General features: G+C 35.8%; 1 protein-coding gene and 1 long non-coding RNA gene across 2 annotated transcripts in view; one reads left to right on the top strand and one right to left on the bottom strand.

Annotated features, from left to right (window-relative positions):
* Positions 1-16,376, bottom strand: part of G2E3 (G2/M-phase specific E3 ubiquitin protein ligase) — a 136,503-nt gene that overhangs the window by 37,603 nt on the left and 82,524 nt on the right. The gene's annotated exons all lie outside the window — the stretch shown is intronic.
* The window catches only part of LOC140684301 (uncharacterized), a 35,008-nt gene continuing 22,322 nt past the window's right edge, over positions 3,691-16,376 (top strand). The window contains exon 1 of the long non-coding RNA XR_012056400.1: positions 3,691-3,828. This is a non-coding gene — a long non-coding RNA (uncharacterized lncRNA). The remainder of the gene's footprint in view (positions 3,829-16,376) is intronic.

Here is a 16,376-nt window from a genome sequence, read left to right as displayed (position 1 = left end):
TGTAATGTCCCATTTCCCAGAGTGGCTTGAATTGAATTTTGGTCTTGGGACAGTTTTTTGAACATTTGTCATGATGTTTCCAGCATTAGCATAAGCAGCATTAACATCAGAATGTGACTCATATCAATAATTAGATCCTTACTCACACAGCTTAGTAAATACTCTGCTTATAATATTTAAGTCAACTATTTCCTTTCTGAGACAGAAAGAGTACTTTGAAGAGTTCTATTGTGTGAATTCTAATTCTGTTTTGTAAATATTTGAAGTAATTCCTCCACTTATTTATATACCAAGGGTTTTTCCCAATGATTTTCAAACTCAAGGAATGTCCTTATATGTTTGAGACATATTTTGTCTGTATCTCTTTGTCTTTTTGTTTAACTGAACTGTTTACTCAACACTTAATATAAATAGAAGGATACAAATAAAGTTTTAGCTGGAGTGCTGATTGATGAGTTTTCCAAGAGAAAGACATCAATGGCATTATATGTTTTTAAGATGCACAACACTGGTGATATTTATGAACACATGGTAGGTGTGCATAAATCAGTATGTTTGTGGCATTTTATTGAAGAATCCGAGCTGGGTTGTCATGGTGATTAAAAGCTTCAAAATGCTATTTATTGGTATTAGTTTGCTGGGCATAAGGGCATATTCATTCTGCTACACTGAAACTTTTGTTGTCAAAAAAGCCACATTTCTACCTGTATTGCAAGGGCTATTCTAGCAGGGTAAGTAAATAAAGATCCAATGAACACATTAGACTTAAAGAAAATATATTGTTTTCTATTTTTAATCAACATAACAGTTTTTGTTTTGAAACCATTAAGGAGGTTGTCTTTTAAATGTGTAGTGTTTCAGGCTATTTATAAGGTAGCAGAAAATTGCCAACTTCTCCAAACCTCTCAACCCCACGAAGAAAAAAAAAGGTGCTGGTAACTGGTAAATGAAAGTATTTTCTTCAGATGGAAATGTTATAGAAATGAAAAAAATCAAATATGTTTTGCTGGCACTTGCCTTAACAATAGCATATACTGTACATGAAAAGCTACCAAATTTCTGGTGTTTTTTTCTTAAGTAATTAGTAAAAAACACTTATAGACCAGTTAACCTTATTAAAAGCCATGTTGTTTTCTGCATGAAGTCATTGATGTGTTGCCATTAGTATGGTTGTTTTTTTAACAATTAAATCAATGAAAATGCTGCAACAAATGCTGCATACATATACAACATCACACACATTCCGAATGAGTAATACAGTTTTCATAACAGACTCGAAGTGATGATTATTAACTAGAATTATATATATTTATATTTAAACTGACACTACAGAATTCTTTTGAGTCTTGACAGATCCGTGGAATATTTAAATGGAGTAATTGTAGTTACCAGACCTCCTGGGACTAACCTGCTGGAACGAAAGTGACATTTTTTAAAGAGAAAAATGAATTTATAATGTGGAAAAAAAGCTAAAAATGAGGTTATGGTGTGCCTGTTTATAACCATTCAGGAGGAAAATATGTTTCTATGGAGTTACTAATACACTGTAGCAATATACTTCACTTAGAGTTAATTACAGAGAGGCTTAGCATGTATCTTATTGGGTTCTGTGCTTCCTGAAATAGAATAAACTGTGCTGAAAGGAAACTTTTCAGATATTTTATTTTTGGTGCGTTCGTGTTTAGGAGTTGATTCTCTGCTATTTGTGTTTTAACTGGGAATAACTTTACTGAATTCAACTTACTCTATGGTAATAAGGAAAAAAGTCATCCAAAAGTGAAAAATACTAACCTCTGGCTCTGTGTCACAAACTACTTTGGATAAATCACACCCTTTCACTTATAACTGTCAGGCGTACTCAGATTTTCAATTAGGGAAGTTTTTTCAGTTGTAAACTCTGCCTGCTGAGCTTTCCTGAACTGAATAAAACCACAGAATCACCGAATAATTTAGGTTGGAAGAGAATTTTTGAGGTCATCTGGCTCCACTCAAAGCAGGATCAACTTAACTAGGTTACTCAGTATCTCGCCTGATTGAGCTTTGAGTGGTGGCAATGCCACAACTTCTCAGGGAAACCTGCTCCACTGTTTGACTATGATGACAGCATTTTTCCTAAGATCTAGCTGAAATTTCCCAAGTTGCAATTCATGCTACCAATGCTGTAATTGTGCCACATAGAAAGAGTTTGGCTCTGTTCTTCCTCCTAGTAAGCAGTCAAAGACAGCAAGAAGATCATTAAGATCTCCCCTCTGGTTATTCTTCATACACTGTGTGGCCTGGTGGCTGGCTGGTGCACACCACCAGTGCCTGTGGAGATGGCTGGTTGCTAAGAGCAGAACTAGAAAAATTCAAGATTAAGTGGAAGGAAGTGGTTTCAGAAGAAGGAACTGAATGAGACATTGACTGTTCCCTTAGGAAGATGTAGAGATCTGAATGACCTTAATATCGAGGGTATGTCCAATGTAACAAATAATGCCATCCATGAGCTGGCAAGGAAAAGTAAGTCATAAGAACCTATGAAACTGAAATTCAAGAGAAACATGGCCTTCATGGGTATTGAAGTGACTTTAACCAATATTCTACCTATGCACTCTAATACTGCCTACAGAACAAATAAAAATGAGGCATGGTGGGTGACAACTGTGCCTTCCTACATTATAGCATTTTCATGTAATGATGATTTCTACATTATATATAATAAATACAATATTAAAAAATTAATTCAACATGTTTATAATATTTTCTCACCATCATTCTATCAGTCAGGTCACCAGGAGTAATTTTCTTTTCCTAAATGCTCCAGAATAATAAATTGATATTGCATGACCAAGATGAGGTGAAACACATGTGACCTTCCTTCTCTGTTACATGCCATTTAGCAGCTAAAACATGAAGTTCCTACCATTGCTTTTCCTGTAACTATGGTTATTAGTTAATTTCAACTGCTATTACTAGGAAAAAAAAAAATGCTGCCACTCTTTTTAGCAGAAAAAAATGTCATCTTTTTTTTTTTTTTTCCCACAGTAGAATCATTCAGCCTTTGCTGAAAGCTACACTGAAAGCTAATGTCCAGAAATAGTACCTGCTGCTATGCTCTTTAGTCTCTTTCTTCCCTTGACCAGGCAGCAAAAGAAGATTTAAAAAAATACATCTACCCTAATAATTGCTGTAATGAAACATGCAACATGTAAATAAATAAAAGTATTTCTTTGCAAGACATTTGTATTGCAAGTATTTCTTGAAGGTAACGACATGCAGTTCCAATTACTGAGTGACTGACTGCCTGTTCCTTCAGAAGTAACCATGGTAAAAGAAAAGTAAATAAAGGGAGAAAAACCCTACAAGCATGCAAAGTTCTCTTTAAATATTTTACTCTCCTCTTACACTATCTTGTGTCTTCATCAGAGTAGTGTCACAATCTTGTAGTTGTGCATTAAGCTAAGTGTATAATGAATAGTTCATTCCCTTTCTTAGCTTCTCCTCAGGGGGGGAATTAAATGCGCACTCTTACATCCTGTTTCGGTGGAGTTTTATTTTTTAATTTTTTAGAAGATTTTTGCAGAAGGTGCCTGAATTGCAGAGAGTTGTCAGAATGAAGGACTCGGGGGACAGAAAATTATAGAGCAGAACATTATTATGTATCCTAGTAACTATTCTTTTAATCCTGTCTCAGCCTATACAACCACAGAGGTGCAGAAGGAGGAATAAAGGCCTATTACCCTTATTTCTCAAATCTGCATATAATTCTGCAAAGCAAGGCAAGCATTGAAAGGCTGAAGTTCTGTCAGCTCTGCTGGACAGAGGCATCTTCTCGGTGTGTGGAGGAAGGTAGGTAGTCATTGTCATTCCATCCACAAAGATGTTCTAGAGGCTTTTCTCTTTAGTAGCTACACACAGCAGGGAAAAACCATTTTGGAAAGGGGTCTGGACATAAATATTTTCTACACAAGGGATATGTACTACATACAAAACAAGAGGTGACAGGTGTGTTTCTGAGTTCCTCTTGTTTGAGGCCACTTTGCACATATATTATTTCTTCATTAGAAATGAGAAGCTGGACAGATATGGGAATCAAACGGTTGAAGGCTGTGTAGAGTTCTGCAAAATATCTGCATGCCTAGCACCTATATAGTAGAGAATTTTAAACAATTTTTCTGCCTTTTCTGTATTTTTTCCTTTTTGGATTGTCACTGTGAAGGTAAAGGAACACTGTCTCAAAACTAAGTAGAATCTTGAGATAAAACTTTAAAAATTTCCTTTTTCCCACCTTATTCTTTTTTTGATTTGCTGAATATTGGGTGAATAAAAATACAAGTAAGAGAGGGAAATATTTCCCTAATATGAAAGAGAGAATTACAAAATGAGCATTCAACTTGAAGAGAATGTCAGGGAACAACAGTACCTTATACTGCACTCTGAAAAATTGTAAAAAGTACAAAGGTTCATAACATATTGTAAAGAAAATTCTTTAGAACTTGCTCTGTTATCTTGGAGGTAACAGACACACCATATGCTGTGTCTAGCAGTTGCTATGGCAACTACTTTTAAAATTTAAGCATGGGGAAGCTATTGCCTAAAATCTCCACAACTTGGGGCCAAATCTTGCTTGATGCTGAACACCAAGGGAGAATAAAAAAGATAAAAAGGAAATACTAAAATATCTTTCTTGTTGACTACTGAAATTTTATCTTGAAATCAATGCCAAAGGAGATTTCAAGTCATGTACTCCTGAGGACATTGAAAAAGAGAAGAATGGGATGATTTCAATATCTTAAATTAAATACCATACAAACTGCAATTAAAATTAGGAAAAACCTATTTGTTCATTGAGGCATTTTACATAAAAATGATGATATTTGTATGGCAGTAATCTGTCACTGTTTTATGTATTTGAGAATTCTTGCTTAGAAGTCAAAGATTAGTAAATTTTTGAAGGAAACAGATAGGAAGGTAGTAGATTGTCATAAAATGATAGTGCTTATTATGATTTAACAAATACAGATTTATATCCTTGGAAAAATAGTTTTAAATATAAATAATGCTTGGACTGTCACACCAGCAGCCTGCATAATGCACTTCTAATGAAAAGGAGGCTTAAAATATTGAATAAGGATTTTTCTAAGCAAAAAGCAGTACAAATGAATTTAAGATACTGTTGTTCTTCACCTAGAAAGGTCTATTAGACCATGGTACAATGAATGCTGTTATAAGCAAGATCAGCACTTCAGTAACTGGATTTCTGTGATTAAACTACATCACAAATTCTATCTTGCCCACATGCATTCTAGATGGTTTCCTTGACAGTTTTCAAAGGTGGGGCATAATTCAGCCAGAAAACAATACTGGTGTACTGTAGATCTTTACAAAACTACCCATACAAATTCAACTTGTGGCTTGGAGTAATTCAGTAATGATCTGGCCCAATGTCACTGAAGTTGGTGGTGTTCTCCCTGTAGATGTCCCCAGACTGTGCTTGAAGCACTGCCCATTCTGCTTCCCATGGCAGAATGGTGGCCCTGTGCAGAGCCTCCCTGCCTTCAAGGGAGTCAACAGCTCCTCCCAGTTTTTTATTAGCATCAAACTTGCTCTGTATCCCTTCCTGTCCTGTGTCCAAGTCACTTAGGAAGATGTTGAAGAGCACAGGGCTGAGGATGGAGCCCTATGGAACCCCACTAGTGACAGGTCACCAGTCTGAGGCCACACCATTCACCTTCACCCTTTGTGCCTGACCCATGAGCCAGTTGCTCACCCATCCCATGATGTGTTTATCCAGCTGTGAGCTGGACATTTTGTCCAGAAGGGTCCTGTGAGAGACAGCATCAAAAGCTTTACTGAAATCTGAAAGAATTACATCAACTGGCTTCCCCTGATCAACTGGGTGGGTTACCTTGTCATAAAAGGAAATCAGGTTTGATGAACAGGAACTTCTCATGAAGCTGTGATCTGTGACTCTTTTGTCTCTCAGGTGTTTTTCAATGGCTACAGGATAATTTTTCCATAACTTTACCAGGCACTGAAGTGAGACTGACAGTCCTGTAGTTTTTGGGCTCCTTCTTCTTACCCTTCTTGAAAACTGGGGTAACATTTGCCAGCTTCCAGTCAGCTGGGACCTCTCCAAGACCACATAAAAATTGAGAGAGTTTTTTTTTCCCAAGATTCAACATCCTGCAACATTGCAGGACCCTTGCAAGAAAGTGTTATTCATCTCAAGTGTCCTTTTTTCATGCTGTTATTTCTCACTGGGTTGAGTCTCTAAGTCCTTCCTCCAAAATAATGGATTCTGTGAGCTGTGGCCCTCATAAGCTGCCATGAAATTATCAGTGCTATTATAGACAAGAGAAAGATTTAAAACTTAAACACTGGTTTAGACACTAGTTTACTCAGGGCTCTTGAAAGTAATTATTTACATTTTAAAGAAAAATATGTGTTTTAAATGCACACTGTTCAGCTACAAGGATCATTATCTATCTACCTTGTTTTGTCTGCTGCTCATTAATCAATGCCTCTTAATTTAACTTCTTAAAACATTTTTGATGGACAGCAGCAGTAGAAGAGGTTGGTCACCAGCTCCTTCTCCTCTGTTCCCTGTCCACTCCCATTTGGGCCTGAAAATCATTGCCATGTCTATGAGAAAGACAGGTCTTGCTGACTGTTCCAGTTCATGGCCTCTGGCTCTATCCTTGTACTGTCTGTCCTTCTAGAAATGTCTAATATTTGCTTGGCAGGCCATTTCTCAAGGGGATGTGCATAATTTTGCCAGAGATTTGACAATTCTTCATGTCACGTTAAGATACTTACTTGCAAAAATTGACTTGTTGCTGAATAGACAGTAAGGCACTGATGTTCACAGTATAGCTGATAGCTGGTGGAAATGAAATAATCTGTATTGACACATTTGGAAGTTTCACATCTTTTTCCACTTAACACGCTAACGTGATAATTGCTAGACTGATGATTTTTCCAGTGACACGTCTCCTTTTGTCAATATTTAGACCTGTGTATAGAAAACTTATCTATCACACCTGGCTAATTTTCACTTAATTTAAAAATAAATGAAACATATTTAGTTTGCAGGGTTAACAGAACAAAATGAGGTTTTATAAACATTTTTCTTGAAACATGGTTTGAAGGATAGGAAATGATAATGGCAAATGTATATCAAATCTGGTTCAAGTGAAAGTATATTCCAGGAAATTCTTTTAATGTTTAAATAATACTAATTGAACATTTAAGTTGAGGGTTCATTCTGCTTGCCATTTACTGCAAGGTTTCAAAATCTAACTGTTTGGGTTATGAAACTTAAACATAATGCCAAATAAAAATAGGAACAAATACACAATAAAATGACTTTAATATCTATCCAGGAGACAGGTGAATTTGTAGCCAAAGTGATCCTATGTTCCATTGTACATTTGTTCATAGGGTTTAAATACTGAATCCAAACAACTCATTCATTTAGGCTTCTATCATAGCATTTCTTTGCTGCGTATGCCATGACTCTTGCTATTAGTGATTAGGTAACAATTTGTCAGTGAATGAACATAAGCTGTAGTATTTTGACTATCCTGACATAACTGTAAACATTATTAGCTTTAGCTTTCTTTAGCTTTGGTGCTTTTTGCTGGACTGATCCTCAGGAATGAGTGTCAACATACTGTTCTGCAAGAATAGCTATCATGACCATAGAATGAATCACTTCACTGTTACTTTCAAAGGTTAAAGTCACCACTTTTTTCTACATGTAATTATCATTCTTGCTGTAGTTCTGTTTTCACACCCATGTCTGGTAATTGTGTTCTACCTGTTGGGGTGGAAAGCTTATTCCCTTGTCTTTGGTTGCAGCTATTCTGTGTAAAGATGAGTATTCGCTTACTGGGAGTTCTTACCCCATACCACTTCTTGGATGGTTGAATTTATTGTAGCAAACACTGATATACCAGTCACATGATTGAGAATTCAGCCATGGTCAGTTTTTACTTAGTCTGAGTGGTTACAAAATCTTACATGTAATACAGGTGTTTCACCAGGTTTTCAGTATTATAGATAATCCACATATTCTAATTTTGCACGTCATTAAGCCACTAAAGGTGTTTTTCTTTCACACCTTTTTCTTCAGATAATGAGAACCTACTTTGGGTTTTGCATTCAGAGACTTTTGCCTCACAATCAGAAGAATGGACAGTATTCTAGAAAAGTGCCACTGTGAATTTGCAACATGCACTGACATATAAAAGAGGCACAATTCATACTTTTTTCCACTAGATCATCGTATTTCCTGACCCGTCTTTGATGTTAATTTGCTTACAATATCACAAATACGTGATCTGAAAAATAACTTTTGTACATTTTTATGAAATCAAATAAAGAATCTTTTTCTGCACAACTACAGTCATCACAACAGTTTTTTCTTGTAGTTACATGCTTATTAATACATTTCTGCTGTTTTTTGCATTATGTGATGCAACTTGTGCTGAAATGTGGAAGCTGACTGCTTCTATTGTATGTCACTCAGTGCTTCTTTGCCGAAAATCTCTGGAATTGTTTCCTGGTCTTAGAAACAAACCTGATATTTGCCATTTAACTATATTAATATTCTGCTTTAATGCCCATTTAGTATTTTTCAGTTAAAATAAATTATTTCACGTGTCATTTCTCAATAGATGGTTTTAGTTTACCTTTCAGATCGTTGTGGTTGCTCATGAAATTTCTCAAATAGCTTGCCTTTGATCAGACATCAGGGATTCCTTGTGAAGCATTTACTGGGTTTTAAGCTTCATATGCTTCACCATTATTGCATAGGACTTTAAAATCAGAAATGTGGGTATGAGGAAAGAAAATGTGCTTTTGCAATCAATACTCTTGCTAGAAATATTCTGTATTATTCTGTCTTGCAAGCCTTGCAAAGGACTCATTCTGCAGAAAGATTATGTCGTAGCTTTCCATAACCTGCAGACACAGCTGAGTATCTGATTTCCTGAGTGAAAGTTCTTTTTTATCCCCTACAAGAATCTGGAAATATTGCCTTCATTTCTTTTACTTTTAAGTTCCTATCCAGACTAAGAGATTTGGAGAACTTATTTTTCTCCAGAATAAAAACAAAATTCCCCCAATCCCAGGTAAGTGTCAGAACATTTTCAGAATGCCAGTTACTTGAAAAGTCAGTATTACAATAGGTTTGTACCCTTTCATGTGACAATACCCATAAACTTTTGGAACAATGAAACTGACAGCCAATGGATGCAATACTGTTATCTACTGTGAGCTTTTTTCACAGTCTTTTGATACATAGTGCATTTCTGTATGTTTCAGGTGCTAAAATTATTTGGATGGAGAGGGAATCTGACCATTTTTTAAAATAAAACCACAAATTCATAGATTTTGTGTTTCTAAAAAAAAACCCCTAATGTATTATATAGATTTTCACAAGGTTTTCAAAATTAAAAGCAAATAAAATTCTAAAATGTGTTAAATACCTAATTTTAAGTGTTTTAAATTTTGATCCCAAAGCAAAGGACAGAAGGTGATTTATAATGCTTGAATATTTCTGTCTGATAGTGTTGTGAACCAGGGCACATTTTTGCCAAATCCATGCAATTTTCGGAATTACCAATTTTCTATATAAGTTTGTTCTTTTGTGGATATATTCCACAGAAGGGGAACATTAGGGGTCTGGTAGGGAAATACAGACAAACAAACCAAGACACAGAGAGACTAATTTTGCCTTAAGACTAGACAATTTTATAATCACCCTCCACAGCTTTGGGAAACAGGAGTCTTGGTTTTGCATTTAAATCTGTTTGGCAGTATGCACTATGTCTCCCAGCCACTTGGTCATTTGTAGAATTTGCTGTATTCAAGGGGTTTGAAATACTTTAAAACAAATTGAGCTGAATGGGCACCTTAAACCATTTCCTGATTGGTGTGTCTTCTAGCCCCTAATGTGCCTTTCTAGGCCTTAGTTTTTTCCTTTTCATAAAAAAAATAATTGCTCTTAAAAATGTCTGCTTGGATTTCTTTTGTAAAGAGAGCCAAACTGAGGAGCTCTAGGCAGATTAGCTGGACTGCTTCGTTTAGTAGGCTCTCTGAGCTTTGAAGAATGCTTCAAAAGTATGGAATAAAGCTCTTTTTCTTCCTATTTTTGCATGGGCTAACAACTTCCCAGTCTTTTAATTTGCTGTCCTGTTGCATTAGAGTTCATTATCTTTGTGTTTCAGTTTAGTAATTCTGTCTGAGTTCCTATCCTTTCTCTCTTCTGAGTCCCTGCCGAAAATGGCAATACAAGTAACACAGCAGAAGCTTGTATACGGACAGAAGATATAATGAGAACAACACTGCTCGTGGGAATTAAATGCTGCATCACAGGGTTTCATTTGTAAATATCTGCAATGGGAAAGTATGTTTAAAAGTGCATTCAGAGTCACTGTTTGGAGTCTTCTCTTTTTCACTATGCCTGCACTGTTCATATTACAAAACAAGGGATGCAGTTCAGGCTAGATTGAGGGTTAGATATTTAAATTTGGAGAAAACAAGGCCAAAAAATCATTTTAAGGCATAGTAAAGAAAAAAATTTCTTTAAATGTACAGCAGAAGCACAAAAAATTGTGCAAATATTGGCTAATAATATCTTCATAAATAAGAAATTCAAAGAACAAAGACTGCAAGTGACTTATTTAGTGTTGTTTGGCCAGATGGTGGCAAAATGCAGGTCTTCAAATGACAGTTTCCATGTGCTGACTTCTCAAGGAGATCATCACATTGGCTGTGAACACACAGATTGTTTTCTGAGTGGAAAACTTGACCTGTCTTGTACTAGTCCAGAAGTCTTTTACAACATGATACACGGTGGGGAGAATGGATATGGATAGTTCACACATGGAACTACTATTCAGTGAAAAGGCTAGCTGTTTTCATAACTGAGAAAAAAAAAAGAATTGTGTGGAAAAAATTAGACTGACTCTTGTATGAAATTTATTCCCTTTGGCCTAGAAAAAGGTCTTCCATCAACTCCTTTGCTTTTTTAAGAGGAAAATTGGGAAAAGCTTAAAATGTCAATGTAGGTATTTTTTTTCTTTTAATAAGAAAGAATGCACAGAAAGGTAATCTTGATGTTCAAAGAGATCTTGTCAGTTCTGTTGATGTCAGTATCAAAAGAAGTTGATAATTATCTGAAGAAAACACATTTCTCTTAGTTACTTTCTTTTTCATGAAAATTTCTCAGGTTAATCACAGCAGCAGATCTGCAAGGGTATGTGCTGTGCACCTTCACTTCTGCAGCACATTGTCTACCAAGATTTATAGAGGCAATTATAGCATTATACCTTCTCTGGCATGACTAAACTTATGTTGGATAGACTGCAAAGAGAAAAACCTAGTAGTTATCTTAATCCTATATTTCTTGTACAGTATAATTATACCAAAGGCATGGGTTAGCTTTTTGCTATCTATAGGTCAGGTTTGGCCATGTTGTGTTTCATGCAAGGGGGACTATCACAGGTGCTGAAGGTGAGCAGGAGAATTGTGAGTGCATTTCACTTCTGCATGATTAGTGTTCACTTAAGACAAATAAGCCTCTGCATTATTATTAAATGAGCTCTTCAGCCAGAATGGGCTCTATTCTGTGGAGCATTTGTCCTGATTTAATCTGTACACCACACTTCCAAGAGTGTTAACTTGTGAAGACACTGGAGGACTTCTTGATGACAGTTTAATTTCTAACCGAATTGCCATCAAGATGAGTTCTGAAAATCATCACAATGATAAAAGAAATCAAAAGGCCTTACTGCAAATGAAGCAGAGATAATTTTTTCTCTTTTTTTATAAGGAACAAAAGAAGTTCTAATACACTATTGCTTTTTGGATTCTCTTTAAAATTTCCTTCAGAATGCAATAGCATAACCCTGTCTACGACTTCTATGGTTGGGATCATACAATGTGATTCAGACAATGACATCTTCAATTCTGCTCAACAGGATTTATCCGCAGAATAGTGCACAGTAACATTTTTTCATTTATTATGTTTCATTTCACAGACTTTTTTAAGGTCTTATAGCTTAAAAAGCCATGTGTTTTGCCCATTATGTTTCCTTCAAAGCTGCATCCACTAAAAGAAAAAGGAGCTTGGAAATGCTAGAAATTCAAAATTTCTCACATACTAATTTGCTCTCCTTTAGATTTTTCATAAAGACAAATCAGGCAGAACATTTCTGTGCCTTAGTTTCCTCAGCTGGAGAAGGAGGGAGAAAAAAAAGAAGCTGTGATAACTCCCACATATGTTGGGAGGATACACGCATTTGATAGGCTTGAATGGAAAGCTTTACATGAGAATATTTGCAACAACCAATTGCTTTTATTTTGTCTGGCCTCTCATGAAAAGAAGCACAGGGTTAATTCTGGAAGCTAATTCTTGGAACTATATTGTTGTATAAATCTAACCTTGGTATTATTCAGTGCTACATTCTAAAAAACACAATTTTTTTTCTCTCTTTCCCCCCTTCCCCTAAATAGTACTGCACCATAATTGCAATTGCCATAGAGGCAGGAGCAGAGGAATTAAATTCCCCGTAGGTGTCGCATGTAATTGTTCCTAGAGAATCAGAAGATTAAACATGGCAACAATGCACAGCACAAGATAGCCTAAACCTAGTTTTCCTGCAGAACTGCAAATAGTAGCAAATCAAAAGACTGTTCTCCTTAATTACCACTGTATGAGGTATCAAGCTAAAAGCAGGCTCACTCTGTAATGTTTTCTATACAATTACAGTATGTGCATACAATGCAAGTCCTTATGCACCACCTAATAGACAATATTATACACACAATTATTGCTAACTTCCATTTTACAGGGAAAAATCACTGGTGAGCCTAGGACATTGGCCTCGCAGCTTCCCCAGCAAGCAATACTTGACTAAACTAAGGGAACAGTTTTACTTCCTGAAGCCAGTAGAGACTATTTATACTTAAACACATTTCTTCACAACTTACAGCCTGTTGTATTAGGTGAGAGCTTGTGAGCTGGATGGGCTGCAATCTCTGTGAGGTTTGCAAGCTGGAGCTTGTGGAGTACTTCACGAACTTTACCCATTTTTTCTCTCTCTGTATTCTGAAATCAGCTACCCTGCTGATCAGAAGTCAATCTGGGACTTGAACTCAAGTCAGCAAGAGTCAAAGAGCTGAAACAACAAAAGCAGTGTGGGGTTTTGGGGAAGAAATTGTCATTCTTGTACACTGATCTAACATGTAGCAGTCTGATCAATATTTTCAGTTATTGTCCTGAGCCAAAATAAATATTGGTACAAGCTGAAATATGTGTCATTGTCCTTGCTTACACTTTTGCCAGGATTTTATATAGTTTCATGTTGTTATTTCTTTAATCAGATTTCAACTGCCAGGTATTCCAGTAATTAATTTCTTCCTATTGTAGTTTAACTGCTCAATGAAATTTCCATTCAGCTGGAGAAACCATTTGGCTCTCTGACATGTTTTTACTGATTATCAGGGTTACTGGATGCACTGTGCACTGAATTTTAATTGGCATCAAGCTATATATTTTTAGTGAGAAAAAATGGGAAGTGCTTTTCATTAAATTCTTGGAATTCAAGTGTTGTCTTTGAAGATAAAATGATTCATAAGATTTACTGATTTACACATCTGAAGCAGATTATAAATCAACTTTCAACTGTGGCATAAGCAAAAGAAACAAAGTTGTGATAGTCCTTACTTAAACAATACCTACTTATACAATGTTGTAACAGCAAGTATTATTTACTTGCTGTACAGGGTCACCAGCTGACAAGTGGATTTTAACTTTCTGCATATTCACTTATTTTTATCTAGAAATTAAAATAACTCAATAGTACTAAATACTATCTGAAAACAGTTGCATTTTATAAGGGTTTCTTCTAGCCATAATAGTACACCAAATAAAAGTTATCCTTTTTATGTTAATAAAATGAACTGTTGGAGATACAAAATATCAATATTTTCTGTGAAGGATGAAAAATAAACAAAGCTCAGGTAAGCAGTTTTGCACTGTTTTTAGTAGAAATAACCAGAGATGCGCAGTTTTTTCATAACAAGTGAATCAGAAAGAAATACACTTTAGGAGAGCATCAGGCAGTTTTTAATTATAGCATAGTGGACAATCTCATCCAGCTAGGAAGGCCAAGTGCTGTTTTTCCAGCTTCTAGTTCTGAAATTCATTACTTCTTCTTAGAAAGAGAGAAAATATTATGTATTCTCTCAAATAATCGCAGTCCAGCCAGCTGGGGGGCAAAAAATGAACCCTCTGAAGTAGCTTGTGATTCTACATATTTACCATCAGTTAATTAAGAGGTAACGTCCATAATCCATACTTTCATTTCAAAGGCAATAAAAGGATAAAGAGAATCACAAAGAGAATCATTAAGGCATACTGTAGCTGACGTAACATCATGTTTTTGTGTAAATTAGAGAAACACCTTTGAGACGACTTTATTTGTGCTGATTACACAAAATAAAATTTTTCATTTATATATTAGGGAAGAAGTTTCTTCTGTTTTATTTGTTCAGAAGTGTTTCAAACACTGCAGAATGAAGCAGCCTAAAGATGAAACGTAAATAATTTTCTGATTTTCAGGAGATGCTAAGCCACAGTTAAGCTACAAATAATGGAAAGAGAGGAAATGAAAATATACTAATGAAGAAGTTGCAAAGAAACTCTCTCAATGACTTTCTCAATGCCTGAGTCTATTTTCCTTCAAACATGGCCTGATTTGTAGTTGTTTGTACAGTTATTAATAGTTTAATTTTATTAGTTCACTGCAGTAAAACCTGATTTACATCTTGTGCAATTAAATGATGAGTCAGCCTCAATCACATACTAATCTTGATTTCTTGAATGCAGCATTGAAGGTGACCTCAATATGTTTTTGACATTGAACTTACAAAAAGCATTCTGGAAAATAAAATTTTGCATTGCGTGTAGAGAAAAGTATACTCCAAAAGACCACTGCATCTTTCAAGATTGATGGTGGTGGTTGAATTCTGATTCCATTCAGATCATAATTAATGAACTTCTGGTTATACACTGTTGTAAATTTTAGAAATTTAGCTGCTAGCCATCTGGTGAAAAAGGTAATCTTGCACATACAGAAAGAATATTTTAGGATGGGAAATAGTCTAACTTGTGTGCTGAATAGCTATGTGGGAATTTGCTGCAGTAATTACCCTCCTATCATTAGTGACAAGTAATTGCTATAGCAACCCTGCTGCCACCTGTCTCACACACTCTCTTTCAAACACATACACAGACACACACTCTCACACGCTCTCTCACTACATATTCATAGTTTTGAAACAAAAGCAGAAAAGCCAGTAGCTTAATGTCATTTATTGAATCACTGTTTTTTCTAATCATCAAAATATAACCTCTTTCTCCCCTGCCAACTCCTCATAAATATTTATTAAAAATAAAACATTTGTGTTGTAGAAAATAGTGCTGTTCAACCAAAGTATCTCTATTCAACACTAATTCTCTGAGGGAAAGAAAAGAGAACTCTCACAGCTTGATTCCTTTTTTTAATTTTATTGCATACATTGGGTCTGAGAGTGATTTTGCAGATATGGATATGAATTCCAACAAAGGCAGCCATCTAATATATGTAACTGGTTTGGTATTCACAACTAGGGCAGCTGAGATTTGTTCTCTTTGATTTAGACACAGTCCAAACCACTATGCCACTCTGTCAGCACCAGATATTTTTTTATTGCAGGAAAACGGTTCCAATTTGCACGCAATATTTTTAACTTGTTGGTAGTGGGTAGAGACTAAAGAACAGGCCGACTATCAGGGTTTCACTATGGCATCATCTAACCCCAGCTCTAGTTTGCTATTTTGCTACGGCTTTTGACAACATTAATGGAACCTGACATTGAAATTCTAGAATAATCTACAAGAATAACAAAAAATCCTTTGTATTTGAAAGTACCAGAAGTTCACAATTCCCTATGATTAGGCAGTGAAAGAAGGGAATGGTTGCTCAGCATTTTCTTTTTCAGCTTATGAAATGCCAGCTTTAAACCCTCAGTTACAAGCATTCCTGATAAAGCGATGATCCTGCTACATCAGCACGGGACAGAAATCCATTTAATGGGTTCGTCACCACTAGATGTCAGCAAAATACCAATAACCAGGACTTGGACGTGATGATTTAGAGCCACTAGGTCTCTCACTAACCCTATCACTCAGTATGCTCTAACGTGAAGATGAAATAAAACAGCGTTTGAAATATGAAAGAACAGTGAGGAAATTCGGGAACAGCATGCCTCAACACCCGGCATTTGTGCCCCACATGCTTATTTCAACTCTTTTGATCAAAAGAGACCATTCACATTTAATT

The sequence above is a fragment of the Taeniopygia guttata genome, chromosome 5 (genome assembly GCF_048771995.1).
Source record: "Taeniopygia guttata chromosome 5, bTaeGut7.mat, whole genome shotgun sequence".
NCBI lineage: Eukaryota > Metazoa > Chordata > Aves > Passeriformes > Estrildidae > Taeniopygia > Taeniopygia guttata.
The sequence above is the reverse complement of the archived record's forward strand: the minus strand, read 5'-3'. Positions and strand labels throughout refer to the sequence as shown.